Raw genomic sequence first — 15,381 nt, 5'->3', positions numbered from 1 at the left:
TTTTAGGAGGAACCCAAACCCACAACCCTTAACAGTAATTAAGGGGGAGAGTGTACCCCCCCCAGGGTATTTGTGTGTAATTTGTATGCTGTGTCATAGCTGTGTGAATGTGCTCTGTGTTTTTGTGCCTTTTATGTTTTATGTTTCTTGGTTTTACGCCCCCCTGTAAAGTGAGGACACGTTTACACATAGCCGAGTATTTATAAAAACGGATATTGAATATACGTTTTGAAAAATTCCATCGTTTTTTCAAACGATGGAAACGATGAAACGATGAAAAATTCCATCGTTTACACGAGATCGTTTTCAAAATCTCTTCGTTTACACGAATCCGCATAAAAACGCTGTTAACGTCATGCCAGCCAATCAGAATCCTGGAAAAAACATCAACAAATGACACGTGTAACTTCCAGTTAAGGCTGATTTGTGGTTCCGCGTTACACCAACGCAGAGCCTACGGCGTAGGGTACGCGGCGACGCACACCGTACGGCGCGCATCGCCGCGTACCCTACGCCGTAGCACTGCGTCGATCTAACGCGGGACCATAATTCAGGCTTTACTTCCAAGATGGAACGAGAGTCTTTCGTTTGGAGTGACAGAGAAGTGGAGTTACTTTTAAGTGTGACTTTAGAATATAAAACAGGTAAAATACAAGAAAATATTGACGGTTACAAACTAATTGTAAACACATGTCGCACACATGACGCTGGTGACGTTTCTGTGGCATAATGTGACGTTCTGTAGCCTAAATCTCCGTTTTCCTCTGTTTTGACGCAAACGTGAAAACAGAGTTTTTGAAAATCTCCACTTTGGCCGGAGTTTTCAGAAATGATCGTTTTTGGTGACTTTGAGCTCCGTTTTCATGTAAACGAACGGCCAAAATGCATGAAAACGCCTCAGTTTTTGCTCCGTGTAAACGGGGCCTGAATTTCCCCTCTGGGGGACAATAAAATGAAATTGAATTGAATTGAATTGAATGTTGTGGCAGTCGCAAAATGTATTAAACTTATGTCAAACTTAAATTCATTTAGGCTATAGATAAATATAATTAATCTATTGAGCTTCATAATCTATTTATCAGGTTATGGAGTAATTGCCACCAACAACATTGAGCCAGGAGAGTTCTTGCTGGAGTATGTTGGAAGACACGTAACTGGCTCGGAAGGTGACGCTCTGTTCAAACAGTACTCACATGCTGAAGCAGCATTTCTTCATTTCTACTCCTTCCAGGGAGAGACTTTTTGGTAAGAACAACTGAATGAATTTTCTAGCTATAGATAATTCAACTAGGTGGTAATTCAACTGTATGTTTAACTTAAACTGTAAAAATCTTCCACTATGCAGTGTTGATGGCAGTAAGCATTCAGCAAGAATTGGAAGATTCATCAATGATGATCACATCAAGCCAAACAGCCAAATGAAAATAGTAAGTAACACAGTGAAAAGTCACCTATCTTTGTTTTGTATTATGTCTTTTAAACATAACATACACATCTTGCTGAACATAATATTACTTGATATTTACACAGAATAATTGAATTTTAAACTGACTATAATTCTGATATTTGTGTCTGTGTTTATGTAACCAACAGATAATGGATGAGCAGAGCAGCCCACATCTGTGTGCCTTCGCAATCAGAAAAATAAATGCAGGAGAAGAAATCGTTTACGACTATGGAGACCATAACTGCCCGTGGCGACATGTATTTACATTTCTATTTCTATATTTATTTACACATTTTTTACATGCCAATGATCATATGATTTTATCATTTAAAGGGGACATATTATGGCATTTAATGTATATTTTAAACAGGCCTTGAATGTCTTAAAAACAATCTAAAGCTTGTTTTTTCTACATAAAACAGAAATTCAGCCTGTGGGCCATGTCTCTAGTTTTACTGCTTCTAACCTCTTTTCTGTGCTTCATTTTAAGGGGAGGGGAGGCTATGATAATGAGGCTCTGTGCTGATTGGCTGCTTGAATGACGTGTAGCAGGGGAGGGAAAAACCCTCGCTCCGGCCAGAGCAGCTGGCTGCGTAGCAAAGCTGTCCCATGCGAGGAAGCTTCTGTGACAAAAATCAATTCCATTGCTTAATTTTTTTGTATTGGACTGTCCTAACTGGCCGCGAGTTTAACGGTTTCAGTGTCTCTAGGTCCCCTTTAAGTAAGTGATGAGGACTTCTTTCATCCTTACCAATATTCTAAATATCTAATCCACTTTATTTATATAGCACATTTTAAAAACAACAAGGTTAACAAAGTGCTGCACAATGAGTAAAATAAAACATGATAAAAAAGTAAAAACTAAAAACAGAGTAAAATAGATAAGAGCACATAAAAGAACGAAATAAAAACACACCAAACAGACAACCATCAGTGATTCATAAACATAAAAGACAGGACAGAGACCACACAACTCTCATGCTGGATTAAAAGCCAAAGAATAAAAATACGTTTTAAGACGAGATTTAAAAATTTCTACTATGGGGGCCATTTTGATGTGGGGAGGAAGCTCGTTCCAAAGTTTAGGGGCTACTGCTGAAAAGGCTCGGTCGCCCCTGGTTTTTTGCCTAGTTTTGGGGACTACCAGACGTGACTGAGTAGAAACCTCAAAGACCTAGAGGGAGTGTAAACCTGTAGGAGGTCTGAGATATATTTTGGTGCCAACCCATTTAGTGACTTAAAAACAAACAGTATTTTAAAATTAATTCTAAAAGAGACAGGGAGCCAGTGAAGGGAGGCCAGGACGGGGGTGATGTGGTCATGCTTGCGGGTTCCTGTTAAAGGACGAGCAGCCGCGTTTTGGACTAACTGTAAGCGTGCAAGGGAGGTCTGGTTGACGCCAGTATCGAGGGCATTACAGTAGTCCAAACGGGTCCAAATAAATTAATAAATATGATCTGCAAACTGGCATACATTCCTTTAAAGGAGCTTGAGGCTCCTTTTAAAAAATTAGACTCTCTAGCGCCACCCTTCACCACGACGGCCGTTGGGGGTACTGCAGCCAACAGTGAAGCCGGCACGGGAGAACGGGGAGAACGTGCATGCAGCGTCATGTGACGTCACATCCACAGCCCAGCGCGGGAAATTTGGGCCCGAATTGCAGCACATTTTGCAGCACACAGCCTGTTCAAGGCAAAGGAGAGATACACTAGAGGGCTCATTCTTTTTGGTTTGGAACGCTTCATCTGACATTATTACTAGAAAACTTAAAACGTATACGGATTTCTTTCATAAATCCTGCCTCAATCCGGCCTCAAGCTCCTTTAAGACGAGATTTAAAAATTTCTACTGTGAGGGCCATTTTAATGTGGGGAGGAAGCTCGTTCCAGTTTAGGGGCTGTTGCTGAAAAGGCTCGGTCGCCCCTGGTTTTTTGCCTAGTTTTGGGAATTACCAGACGTGACTGAGTAGAAACCTCATAGACCTAGAGGGAGTGTACACATGTAGGAGGTCTGAGATATATTTTGGTGCCAACCCTTTTAGTGACTTAAAAACAAACAATAGTATTTTAAAATTAATTCTAAAAGAGACAGGGAGCCAGTGAAGGGAGACCAGAACGGGGGTGATGTGGTCATGCTTGTGGGTTCCTGTTAAAAGACGAGCAGCCGCGTTTTGGACTAACTGTAAGCGTGCAAGGGAGGTCTGGTTGACGCCAGTATAGAGGGCATTACAGTAGTCCAAACGGGTCCAAATAGATAAATAAATATGATCTGCAAACTGGCATACATTCCTTTAAAGGTATTGTGACGTAATTTTTAACATGCTTTTAACACTATTAAAAGTCTTGGCCAATATCCCTCAAATGTGTCTAAAAGGGTGTAACAAGAAAAACTTCACTCCAGTACTCCATTCCTGGCTTCTTTTATGACAGTGTTTTTTGCCTGTGAAAAACGCTTCCTTTTCCCCCTTTCCTGTCAATCATTGCCCCGCTCCCCCCATCCTCCACTCCTCCTCTCCCCCAAACTCCCCGCACACAGGAGACAGTAGATCAATGGTATGTGATTTTGTCTTGCACACCGTCCACGGGCTGAGCCTCGATCAGAAGGACTCAGGCCCCCGACCGACACCGGGCAAGCGGTCTTCCGTACGCCACATTTCCCACGCCCGCCGCTCGGACGGGGATTTGGCGCTGAGATCTTCCCTCTTCGCTCGCCGCTACTGAGGGAATCCTTGTTAGTTTCTTTTCCTCCGCTTAGTAATATGCTTAAATTTGTCTCGTCTGATCTGAGGTCGTAGGCAAAAAAAAAGGAGAGCGCGGGTGGAGAGGAGAGAGGCGGTGGCCGTCTCTCTCCCTCCAGCCCGTGGCTCAGTGCTGATGGGCAGGGAGCTGGGTGGAGGGGGCGGTGATTTAGCGGGTCTATACGTAACGGTCCGCCACCCAACCAGACGCGCCGTTTTTGCATAATTATGCAGAAATTCCCAGAAAGCACACAATACACTGAATGTTAAAAGTTCGGGGTTTTTTGGGTGTAATTGATGTCAAGACACCCAACTAAACACAAAAAATCAAGAAAAATTTGTTTTTCTTGTCACAATCCCTTTAAAGCTTATTGTTGTAACCCAAAATATAGAGTTTTATATCTTATGCAGCAGAAGATAAGTGTGTTGAGGAAAGTAGGCAGAGAGAATGTTGATGACCAAACTCCATCCTTGAAGTATTGTAAGGCACGGTACCTGTGTGCCGCCAACACAAGCAACAATAAAACAGAGCGAGGGGATGTTGTATATGCCTATCTGTACACTCAAGAGTTGTGAAATGACTAATCTTATCAGTCAAGGTTTAGACTTGCTGTAGTTAGAATTATTTCCAAAAACTGTCAGTGATATAAATTTGCTTACATAAAATGTTTGATTTAATGCTGTAAATCTCATTTGTTTTAGAAAACCGTTGCTTCCTCCTGTGATGGACACACGGAAAATAGGGTAAATATATAAAGAGGTTTCTTTCTTCATCTGTATCCCTCATTACAGTCATTTTTCCATTTATGTTTTGTATTTGTATGTTTTATTTTATATCGGCATAATCTTATTGTTATATTTTTTAAATGTTTTTATTTTTATTTTTAAGGAATCTCGATGGAAGAATTCATTTGAAAATCTTGACTCTAAGCCTGGCGTGATGAAAATCGATGACCTGGTTTTCAACACAGAAATGAAGATTGCAAACGGATGCAATAATGCTGAGATTTTCCCAGGAATCTTTCACAAATGCAACGTGGCCGTGAAACGAGTCTTCAAACATATTTCCAAAAACGAATTGGAAATGGCTTATTTCCTGTGTTCAAAACATTTACAAGCAGAACATCTTTTGCAACCCATTGCTGTGTTAGAAGACACTTACTTTGCCTATTTTGTCTCCCCTCTCTGTGAATACAGTCTGATCGACCTGATTGAAAACAAGGATTTTCCAGAGAGACAAAACCTGTCCGAGCATCGAAGGCTGGAGATCTGTCAAGAGTTACTGCTGGGACTTCAGGAAATCCACTCACATGGCATTTTGCACAGAGACCTGAAGCCTGAAAATATTTTGTTTGGTAAAATAAACTTTATGGATGAACCATCCTGTAATATATATTTTGATGCATACATTGTGACAATGTTATGTTGTAATTTTGAGGATGTTGTTTTGATTGGTACATCATTATGGAACTTTTTTTTTTTCTACAGATGCCAACAATAAACTGTATATCACAGACTTCAGAGCAAGCAGAAAACCTGATCTGTTAAAAACTTGGTCCTGTTATGAGGATGTTGGAGGCCTAAAATACAAGTACAAGAAGGAATCAGATATCCAAGTAAGTTGAGCTTAAAAATGTTGATTGAAATGTACATGAAGATGGTATTTTGGTCCATGACCACTTTTTCTTAAAACTAATGTTGATTACACCAAGTTAAATTGTCCTGCATGTCAATATACAGAGCAACTCATTACTTTTTCATTATTTTACAATTACAATTATTCATTATGTACAGTTTGGGTATTTAATTGCCAAAAGTGGACAATGAAGAACTGTCTTGGTGACTATTGTGGACATTATTAATTAGTTAATCTGTTACATTTTAGGTAGCAGGATGCTTGGTGCATTACATCCTGACTGACGGGCAACATCCCTTTCAATCCACGACACCATACTCTAATGATCCATTTGGGCTGTGTCAAAATGTCAGAACAGGCAACTTCACTCTTCAATGTGAAGAAAGATGGACAAACCAAATTAACATTATTACCAGAATGCTGAGTAAATCATTTGAAGAACGTCCCACCATTGAAGAATGTCTTCAGGCTGTCACATGTAAGTGCCAAAACTAACACTATATAAGTTTTAAAATGTTAATATATGATTTTATGGATTGGAAAACTGTTATCCTTAAATCAATTCTGTATAAATGATGAACCCTTTAAAAAATTTACAGATTTCACACATCAGTCTGATTACACTGGAACCACAAAAATCTCTGGCAATGAGAACAGAAATGAAGTAAGTACTTAACTGTTTTCAAGTTGGGTTGGGTAATATTATATTTATTTACTTTAAGACAATATAAATTAGGAGAGTAGAAATCAGGTACTTGATGTATGGATTCATGGACTGTTTTTTAGAGCACTTACAGTGCGAAGGCCCTATTGTATCTGTAGGATTTTTTTTTTCTACTTTTTCTTCTCACGAAATGAGGACCTTTTTTCCCCCTAAACGTGCCCCAAAAGTCACCAAATTTTGCAAGCAAGTCAGGCCTGGTGAAAAATGTGATATTTAATGGTTTGCATTAATGGGCGTGGCCTAATGGCTCAACAGCGCCCCCTAGAAAACTTTGTGCCTCAAGCCCCACAATAAGGTTTAACGTACATGCAGGAAAATCTGTACACACCTGTATCATGTCGCAATTTAAAGAAAAGTCCCTTGGCGGCATGGCCGAAACCGAACAGGAAGTCGGCCATTTTGAATTAATCATGTAATTTTGGCGCAATTTATGCTGTTTCTCTGGCCGCTTCTTCGCCCGAACTGTAACGTGCACCCAGGTCTGTTATACATCAAAATGTGTGTCTCGATCCTGCAACGATGCACGTTACTTTTCTCAGTCAAAAGCGTTACCGTGGCGACGATAGATGCCAAAGGCAGTATGCAGGATGAAATTCTGGAGAGCCTGTCGACGTTTGAGAGGAAATTATGTGAGAAGCTCATCAGGGTAGAGGTACGTGGGAAAAGGGGCCGCAAAGTACCGGTGCTGTTCCCAACAAATGTGAAAGCGTCTGTGGAACTTCTCATTGAAACCAGAGAAAAGGTTGGGATTTCCCCAAACAATCCCTTCATTTTTGCCCGTCCTTATTATGGATCTCTGGAGAACATTCGTGGATGTGACAGTTTAAAGCGATACGCAGAAGGCTGTGGTGCTAAACAGCCAGAAAATATCACATCCACCAAATTAAGGAAGCAGCTCCTTAATCTGCAAACCCATGAACTAGACCAACTGGCAACTTTCATGGGACATGATATTGAGGTCCATAGGGAGTTTTACAGACTCCCTGAAGAAACACTCCAAATGGCAAAAGTCAGCAGACTTCTTTTTGCCCTGCAAAGTGGAATGGCCAAATTCAAAGGGAAATCCTTGGAAGAGATAACACCAAACATCAACTGTAAGTAAAGGTTTTCAACAATTACTGTATGTTTTTTAATTATACAATTCAAAGGCTTAGTGGAAACATTACTTTTAGTGTGCAAATATTCATTTTAAACATTTTATTGTAGCTGAAGAGGAGGCCAGTGACCCAGAAGAAGATGATGTCCAATCCGAGAGGACTGCCACACCTCCAGAAGAAGGTAAGATTTTCCACTACATGTAGTATATTAATGGTAAAGAAAGTTAGTAATATAAATGTACATCTAAATAGTTTGGTAATCATTTACTTTCTGATCTTATGAACCATTGACAACTGATCAATAATTGATTTGTAATTGATGTAATGTACTAATGTTTGTATGAATAATTCTTTATAAATAATCAAGTATTTACTAATACTTAACTAATAGCTAATAGCATGCTTAATAGCATAAAGTTACTATAAGGTTTTACTGAAAAATCTGTCCACTAAATGCATTGTGACTTTCAATTATTCAATCAATTACCGTACTTAAAGTGTAAACATTTTATTACCAATCATGTGGTTTCAGGAAACTCAGAAGATGGACATTTTGAGGAAAGGGCTGTTACCTCAAGAAAGGCAATTGGAAACATTAAAAAGTCATCATTGCCATCAAGGATAAAAGGTGCGTTATTCCATTGACTCTAAAGAATATTGTCTACCTGGAACACCTTGATATTTGTTGAGGAGAAAAAACATATGAGGGGTTGCTCTGTATAATCAAATATAAATTAAAAAAAATGTAGCATGTATAGCACAAGCGCTGATGGTGGTCATTTTCATGTTTTTTTTTCTCTTACCTATTTTCTTTCTTTATTAATAGAGAAATCCAGAAGGCCCTGGTCACAGGCTGAAAAAGCTATTGTTGAACATTTTTTCAAGGACTTCCTGAAGGAAACAAAGATCCCTGGAAAAGTGGACTGTCAAAGATGCTTGGACGAAAATCAGACTCTACGGGATAATGGAAGAGACTGGAAAGCAGTTAAATACTTTGTGCACAACAAAATAACAAAGATAAAGCGAAATTTGTGCCAACAGTATTTCGGCCAATAATACAGGGAGCCAGAATCCTGAGAGCTCGCATTATGCAACATCAGTGTAAGGTACCTGAATCCTGGGAGCTCGCTATGGAGAAATCACTGTGCCTGAATACTGGGAGCTCGCATTATGAAGAAATCAGTTATGTGCCTGAATACTGGGAGCTCGCATTATGAAGAAATCACTGTTATGTGCCTGAATACTGGGAGCTCGCATTATGGAGCATCAGTGTAAGGGTCACAACATTGATAGTTCATGTAAACGGAGCATCAGTGTAAGGGTCACAACAATGATAGTTCATGTAAATGGAGCATCAGTGTACGCAGGTCTTGACAGTAACAGTTGCCATTGGCAACCGTGACACTTTTTAACATATAAAAAGCAGGGGCAGCAAACAGCAAAACACACCACAAAATACCCGATACAAAAAACCACTCTCTCTCTTAACGCAACCGGTCGAGGCAGATGGCCGCCCAACTAGAGCCAGGTTCTGCTCAAGGTTTCTTCCTGTTAAAAGGGAGTTTTTCCTTGCCACCGTCGCCAAGTGCTTGCTCATGGGGGAATGTTGGGGTTTAATTAAAGAATATGGTCTGGACCTGCTCATACCTTTACTTGAAAAGAGCATTTATTTACTATTAGAGTACTTATTATTCATATATTATTTATGTCATGTTATTTGCCACCTTATTCTACTTTTATTATACTGTATGCGGACATGCTAACTGATAACACTTCATATTCAAATTCTGTAAAGTATCAGATAAAACACAAGCTACAAAGAATTACTTCAGTCACTTTAATAAAGCTTTTAAACATTCGTTTTGTCACATTTTCATTATTAAGCTGACATATAACTTCATTGTATATTAATTACTAAAAATATAAGGTGACTAAAAATGGCAACAATATTGCTCTTATAGTGAGATCATGAGATCTTTCATGTCATAAACTGTCTTTACATTTTATAAAGACACAAAGACCAATACCTGCTGAGAACTTAATGCATACCATGTTAAATTGCTGTTCCTTGGCAATACCGTAATATTAATATCAATAATAGTCTATGTCCTGAATTGTTTTTTTTTTTTGTTTTTTTTTCTTAATTTACATAAATCATGATAGGTTGTCATTGTGTCTTCACAATACACCACACATTTCAAAAAGCTGCAATGACAACATTGCTGGTGTCACTTTACTAAAAAGAATAACAACACTATTGATTAGACTGTATTTAGTGTATTCTCTGAAGAATTATCCATTTTGCTTATTTCTTTTTTAAATTAATCCATGATGGAGTGTGATTGTCACTTCATACTATCTAAGAGGGAACTTGTGTCATTATGAACTAGTAAACAGTGGACTCAGGTCGTTTTATACAGTTCAAGTGGGGGCCTTTTTTCTATAATGTAAGTCAACAAATTACTACAATTAAACAAGCACCTCCAGTGCTTGTGAGAACTGGTCAGAGTATTTTGGGACTGAACAATTTTTTTTTTTTTTTAAGGTCTAGTCAAAGTGTGATGTCACATCAGTCCTTAGTGATTTATTGAAAGTGAAAAGAAAGAATCGTACTGCTGACCATTTTATTTACAATTTTATCCTGGTTGTTTTTCTATTTTTCTTCCCCTTGTAGATTCTAAAATACTTAAAACTGAAGACATCCACTAAAGCTGAGCATTTTATATATATTTTTTTTTACAATACCATGGTCTCCAGCCATTCACACTATGGGGGAGTGTTAAAAACAGCAAATTATACTTATTGAAAAAAGAACAAGTATATGTTATCTGACCTCGCTATATTCATGAATGACTTTAAAATAAATGTCCTGAAGATGATTAAACACCTGTCTAGGATTGGGAAATGTCTCTTGACTCCAATTAAATGATTAACAGCAAAAACAAAATAACAACAATAATACAGAATAATGTGAATTCCCCTAAGAGAAAATTAAAATTAGTGCACAGGTGTAATCAATCTTTAAAATGTAACTTAAAGAATATATTTTATATAATTAAAGCCTACATGAAGTCAGTTTTGTTAGTAATACTGCAGTCACTGATTTTGGTGCATGCAACCAGGTTAATTCTGATTGGCAGTTAAAACCTTATTCATTCTCAATTCAAGTGGCCGTGATTATTTTAGTAATATTTGTATCACAGAGAAAAGTTTAAATGTTGATAACATTAAAGTGAAATTATCAATTTTTAAAAGATTCAAATAAAGTCTTTGTAGTAAACAAACAATCATTAGGTGACTGAATGAGACAGTTCCTCTGCAGTGTATGTAGGTCCATTCTTTGATAGGTAGACCCGTATATGGAGGTCCACTCTTTGATAGGTACACATCACTCAAGTATTGAAGTCCCCTCTTGACAATTTCTTCAAAAAAAAATAAAAATCACGTTTGCAATAATATTATGGTAAAAGGCCTTAAAAGTAAATTTTCTATCCTATTTTTATTTTTTTTAAATGACCAAAAGCAGAAGTCCACTGTTAGATGAAGTACAATGACAGGTCCACTAACAGTGCAGTACACGTGTGTGTGTGTGTGTGTGTGTGTGTGTGTGTGTGTGTGTGTGTGTGTGTGTGTGTGTGTGTGTGTGTGTGTGTGTGTGTGTGTGTGTGTGTGTGTGTGTGTGTGTGTGTGTGTGTGTGTGTGTGTGTGTGAAAGAGAGAGACCCTGTTTTTAGCCATCATTTATAACATTTTTGTGTATATTTTATTTTATGTATATGGGTGTGTTACTGTGTAGAGTAAGGGCCAATCCCAATTCTCCTTCACTCGCCCTTCTTTTCTCCACTCGCACTTCTTTTCTTCCCTAAGCCCTAAGAAAGAAGGGGGAGATTTTAGGGCACTTGAAATCTAGGGCACTTGGCCCAGGTGTCTGTCCCATTTCTCCCCCTACCCCTCGTTTCCATCCCTACCCTGATCAGGAAGCTGAGAGCCAAAAGCTGTTTTAATTTCAGCTGTAGCGCTGTTAATATGGCACTTATATTCCATATAAAAAAATGTGCACAGAAATATTTACAAAAAAAAAAGTTTGCAGTGTATGTGCTGCTACTGCTGATGAGGTGTCCTGTCCACCATTTTCTCTAAAAGGGTCAGGAACCTGTCCATGTGTTCTTCATATAGTTTTGTACTTGTGTGGTTTTACTCACTTGGAAATACTTTTAAATTGTCTAATAAAACTTGTTACACAACAGTTTTCTCTTCTGGGGTTTCTCAAAGTAAGGTAATGTCTCAAATTATAAACTGTACAACGAGATCAATAGTAAAATAAGGATAGTGAGAGAATCTGCAGTAAAAAAGGCTTTATTTGCTATATTCAAATACAATTTTTAAAAAGAAAAAAGTAAACATTGCACGCAGAACAAAGAAAGTAAGTAAGTAAGTAAGTAAGTAAGTAAGTAAGTAAGTAAGTAAGTAAGTAAGTAAAATTTATTTATAGAGCACTTTTCGTAGATACAATCACAAAGTGCTTTACATCAGGGATAAAATGCAGTAGAATATAAAACACACAATAGCACAACAACAGGTAACTTCACAGATGCCCAGGGAAACATCAACATCAGGGGAAAGCCTGTCTAAAGAGATATGTTTTAAGTTCTCTCTTAAAACTGTCAGTGGACTCACTATTTCTAAAGGTGCTGTTCCATATAAAAAAATTTGCACAGAAATATGTACAAAAAAAAAAATTTGCAGTGTATGTGCTGCTACTGCTGATGAGGTGTCTGGTCCACCATTTTCTCTAAAAGGTTCAGGAACCTGTCCATGTGTTCTTCATTTTTTTGACATCTTCTGTCTTCTTTGGCGGCCTCAGCTTGAAGGAAGTCCTGCATAGAGAGTTTCTTTTTTTTGGGGATCGGGGGGAAAGTGGACCTGATGCCTGAAGCTTCCAGCTTCCTCTTCCAGCTGGTGAGGCAGAGCTTGAGGCCGATGTGCTGGCGTCTTCCAAAGTGTTCTGAGATAAAAAAGATGGATACACATGTTGATTACACACATGACTGGACTATCATACACACCCACAACATCATACCAGGTTCATTATCACTGTATAAATAAAAATTACCTCTGTGCTATTAATAAATACTTTACATGGATTTTTTTTTGTTAAGCATCATCTCTTCAGCAGATAATACATTTACAGATACATTTCATTACATTACTTACCATAACCATAACCATTGCTTACCTTATATTTTTTTTTAAGATTTTCCCATTTTTTGCCAATTTGTGCTGTGGTCACCTTCCCCTCCAGTTCCAGCTCTTTGATGAGTTTCCTGTAACAGAAAACAGTGATGAATAGTAGTTATACCAGGGTTAAGGACCCCATCACAGAGATTCTGCAAGCAGATAGCTAGATCACTCACTCCCACAGTGGTTTAGCAGCATATTTCTTCTTTGTAAAATTCTCCTCGTTGGTAGTCCTAAAGTTTATTAGGTGTCGGACCTGATCCGGAGTCCCTGGAATGAAATGTGATTACTGCAATGCACAAACGTCCTCGAAAAAAAAAAACACAGACAACAAAAATAAAAACGTTTGAACTATGATAACAGGCAGCAAGCAACGTTATTATTATTTCGTAACCCCCCCCAAATAACGTTGCTGCCTTATAGTAATGTGAAATATACAACACATTTGTAGAAAATATGAGAGTTAACGAGTAGTTAACAGGACACGGCAATGTTATCTACCCGACTCATCATGCAGCCACATATGCATTATCTTACGTTAACTCAGAATCAGAATCAGCTTTATTGGCCAGGTTCTAACATTGTCCAACAAGTAATTTGACTCCGGTAATTTCACTCTTTGGTATTAAAAATAAACAATAAACAATGTGGTATTTCTATGTACTGTTCAAACTGTTAAAACATACAAAAGCACTGTGATTTTTTTAATTCCATGGGACATTATACTTACATTTGTGGGTTCAATATCCTCCTGCTCTTTGCGGTTCGCCATTTGACTCAAAAAAAATGAAAAAATGCTTGCTTGCTCAAAATCGAGACGAGTCTGCAAAGCATGTTTTCCTCGGTCGGCGAGCTTTAAATAGACGCAGCCTACGGCGTAGCTTACGTAACCTACGGCGTCGCTTACGTAGGTTACGTAACCATATTCCGGCGCGATCTTAGCGAACAACGGACAAAAAAGGGATGATGTACATTCACTGAGTGAATATTATGAAAGTAAAATATCGGTTTGCGCCGAGAAATGTAATCAAAATGCATTTTTATGCAGAAACTAACTCAAAATATTGATTTTATTCCCAAAAAAAACAAGAAATGTCCTCCATGTTTTTTTTTTGATTCAGTCCGCAAATGACGACGAAAAGCATTCTGGGAAATTTTCATACCCCCTCGCTCGCCAAGTCAGCATCTGAAATCCCTCGATTTGAAGGGGCTATTCTCAGCCCCTAGCCCTCGTTATGCCCCCTCCCCCTAGGTGAAAAGAGGAATTGGGACACCACTACCTTCACGGGAACGCGCAAAATTTAGGGTTAGGGAAGAAAAGGAGGGCGAGGGGGAGTATCGGGACGCAGCTTAAGTTCTAGGTCAGGTGGACTACACAATACATATTTTATATGTATTGTGCATTTGTAATTGTGACTCCTTGTTTTATTCTGTTGCCATCAACCTGACAAGGGACTGCAGATGAAAATTAGCTTGTTAGCTATATCTGGCATATTTACATTTATGTATGTACTTATTTAAATGTTTATTAATATGCAGTGTCCCTATTCTAAATAAATACATTAAAAAAATTAAGTTGATCTAAGAAAAGAATAATGCTAAATGTGCCAAGGTCAACGTGATTAGCCCTCTGACCATTAATGACGAATTATGTTGCTTTCTGTGACCTACAGCCTCAGTCAGCCTCTTGTGGTAGTTCCTATGAGGGTCTCAGTCCAGTCTTCCATGGTTTCTGAGCGTGAACTTTAACCTTGAGCTTCCACCACAGATTCTCAGAAAGACTCCTAAAAAGGCTTTTGGATGAATGTAAATGTTTTTTTCAGGCCGTTGTTTTGTTGCGACACAGCTGTCGACCTAAAGCTAGGCTGGCAGCGGATATTTGGCCTTAATTATCAAAATATCAGCATCTTTTTTTATGATCCCATGCACCCCAACAATGTTCTTCGAGCTTGATGCAGCCAAACAGCCCCAGAGCGTCATGCTTGGACCGCCGCGTTTCGCTGGGAGAGCTCTGTGTTTTGGGTTGAAAGCCTCTACCTTTCATTCACCAAACAAAATCACCATCCATGGGGGGAAACAGCTAGGGTTTGCTAAGGTTGTGCGAGTAATGGACTTGATGATTTTTTTCAATTCAATTCATCCATCCATCATCTATACCCGCTTTATCCCTTGCGGGGTCACGGGGGTCTGCTGGAGCCTATCCCAGCTCATTTCAGGTGAGCGGCAGGGGTTACACCCAGGTCACCAGTCCATCGCAGGGCCACATATAAACTCACAAACCATGCTCACAACCACACTCACGCTCACACCTACGGGCAATTTAGAATCACCAATTAACCTAATAATCCAAGTTTTTGGACTGTGGGAGGAAGCCGGAGTAACCGGAGAGAACCCACGCAAGCACGGGGAGAACATGCAAACTCCACACAGAAAGGCACCTGCTGGGCCTGGGAGTCAAACAGGGGACCTTCTTGCTGTGAGGCAACAGTGCTAACCACTAAGC

General features: G+C 38.9%; 1 long non-coding RNA gene across 1 annotated transcript; it reads right to left on the bottom strand.

Moving 5' to 3' along the window:
* Positions 1-12,334: 12,334 nt before the first annotated feature.
* LOC133463811 (uncharacterized) lies at positions 12,335-13,111 on the bottom strand. Its single transcript, XR_009784373.1, has 3 exons — positions 13,055-13,111; positions 12,877-12,964; positions 12,335-12,645 (listed from the first exon to the last, which is right to left on the bottom strand). It is a non-coding gene; the product is annotated as an uncharacterized LOC133463811 (long non-coding RNA).
* Between the last annotated feature and the right edge of the window lie 2,270 nt (positions 13,112-15,381).

Source organism: Cololabis saira, chromosome 17 (assembly GCF_033807715.1).
Source record: "Cololabis saira isolate AMF1-May2022 chromosome 17, fColSai1.1, whole genome shotgun sequence".
NCBI classification, from domain to species: domain Eukaryota; kingdom Metazoa; phylum Chordata; class Actinopteri; order Beloniformes; family Belonidae; genus Cololabis; species Cololabis saira.
This window is presented reverse-complemented; position numbering and strand designations above follow the sequence as displayed.